Raw genomic sequence first — 2,649 nt, 5'->3', positions numbered from 1 at the left:
TAATGTTTCCATTTATTTGCTGTCTCTATTCCTAACCATACGCGCTTAAAATTTCTTGACTGAAACATCTATCATTTTGGATTCTATAAAAAGATTGATCTCATAGATTATTTTTGTAATATTGGAAATCGGTTTCATGTAGGGGAATGAGTGAGAAATGTAGGTGAAATGAGTTGTCATTTTAATTAGTGGTGTCGAAAATGAGCAACAAGAAGACAGATAAATCCATCATTACATCGCAAAATTGATGAATTAAAAGATCTCATATTACAGAACAAACTCTCTCACCATCTTATCCTCTGTGCCTGTAAAGATCTCTCTTTCGCTTACTGACCTTCCATGAGGCCAAATTGTATTGGAGTGACCATCAGAGCCAGGCCATTTAGTATCTCCTTATTTTCTTTTCTCTTAACTCTTGCCTTGTCTGGCAGTCAGTCTTTGTTATGTCTGGTTGTAATGGAGTGGTCAGACTCTCTTGGGACAGTGTGAGCTGAGATAGAAAGGTCAGTGGAGGCCTGGTGAGGTAAGCCAGCTGTGGTCATGGCTGAAGCCTCCTTCGCTGCGCTCCGTCTTTCGCTGGAGGGAAGGGGTCTGAATTCGCAGCCTAAAGTCCATGCCAATGACTTGTGTATGTAGGACCCAAAGTGAAACAGCAAGTTTTGATTGTGCTAGTCTTGTATAAAGACCCACTTGTTAGTGTGAGTTGGAGTCTCCACCTGTAGACTACCTGAAGTCTAATTTGCTGTGCAAATGATGGAAGAAAGTGGTCATTTGCAGACTGAATGTCCAGACCTGGAATAGAGTATTGAAGGGCCCACTTGAAACAATTTTTATTTTTGCCAGACTTGTCTCAATGTTGATTAAAGTTTCAATCAGGGACTAATTTGAAGCCACCCCCACACCACGCTCCTGTGCAGCTGCATAAGGGGGGGGTGAGACTTTCCTAAATCTTACAGGGTTCACCAATGTTAGTTAAGCCTACATCATAATAAATTTCCAAGTTTGAGACAGTTTCTTGTCAAAGTTGATTTCATAATTAGTTGGTCAATTATTTTCATCTCTGAAATGAAAGGAGACAGAAGAATAATGCCATGCCAACTATTTATAATAATGAAACCTTTAGACCTTTGTGTCTGGTATTTGTACACTTTTATCGTTAGCAAGGCTACAGCCTAAAAAGGCGAATTCATCCTACCACCCTTTCTGTATCCCTGAATTCCGTCATCTGTCTCGATTAATTCCAGCAGTATTAGTCATATTGGCACAATCAGTGTCTGAATTATCTACTGTGTAGACTAAGTGTATAATTTTGAATCATTTTCATCCAAGTCACAGAGAATCATGCGAGATGTCAAGTATACATAGTCTCTGATTGCAGACCCGATGTCCTCATGCGGCTTGGAGCTGACAAGTTTCCCCCCATTCGTCACAATTCATACCTCTTCCCCTTAAAGACCTCCCGGAAAGAAACAGATTCTCCTGAGGATTTTACTTAAGGAGAAATATTTTAATATTAATATTTATAACATTTATAGGGCACTTTATATGGGAGTTTCAAAGCGTACAGGTAGACTGACTAATGTAAACAATGAATCTATTGAAAAAAATTACATTTAAAAAATAAGAAGTTTTAAAGCTCCTATTCCTAACGACATTCAGATTTCTTGAGAATGCAAAATAGAAAACTCAATAGGCCCTATTTGTAGTTTCACCCATATCTTTGCATGATCATGTCTCAGAATGAAGACTAATTTTCCCTGGATGGCTTTGCCAGACAGCTCTGAATGGTCAGACAGTTTGACCTGCAATCAGAATTTACGCATATAATTTTATGCAAGTGCCAGACAGAGTGGTCAAGCATTGGCATGATTTGTTCGGTGACACATATGCACACTGCATACACGCTCACCATTGGAGGTAGTCCGTGCGTACGTGTCAGACAGTCATAAATCAACTTGTTAATAAGCGCAGTGAAGGCCAGGTTGAAGAAGTCTTAATCACGTTATTATGTCTAGAGCTTACAACTTTGATTAATTGATAATGAAGATCATTGTGTGCGCGATAGACCATTCTAAATAACATTTTTTGAGTCACATCCAGAGAAATTTATTATTTATTGTCAACAATGCCTACATCTTTTCTATAGTGAAAATGTCTGTATTGTAAGATGTATGTCGAACAGGCATGACTTTAGATTTGAAAGGAGATGGGGTTGGGGTCACTGGCATCTTCACCTGCATTTAGCTATCTTGTATTGGTTTGATGGGGGTTGACTTCAGTAAACTTTCTAGAGCCAAGAGTAGAAGTAAGAACCACACACTGTCTTGCACAGTAAACATCTGAAATACAAAAATTAAATTTTTGACATTTTCAATTTCAACTACCCATAATTTTAGCACAGAGTTAGACCATGACCTGAATTTAACTGCATGGTTCCCCCAAATAAGATAATAGTGTTCATATAAATGGGAGAGAACTTAGTACAACATCAAGGAAAGAACCAGAGAGAAAGAGGGGGAGCAGAGAATAAGGAGTGATTGACCATGGGGGGGATTGGAATATGGATGGGGAAATGAAGTAATGTGAGAGATCTATAGCTCTCCTAGTCCTAAGGAAAAGTATATTGTTCATTGAGGAACACCTATAGCC

This window comes from Lytechinus variegatus, chromosome 2 (genome assembly GCF_018143015.1).
Source record: "Lytechinus variegatus isolate NC3 chromosome 2, Lvar_3.0, whole genome shotgun sequence".
Taxonomy (NCBI): Eukaryota; Metazoa; Echinodermata; class Echinoidea; order Temnopleuroida; family Toxopneustidae; genus Lytechinus; species Lytechinus variegatus.
Note: the sequence above shows the minus strand (reverse complement) of the source record.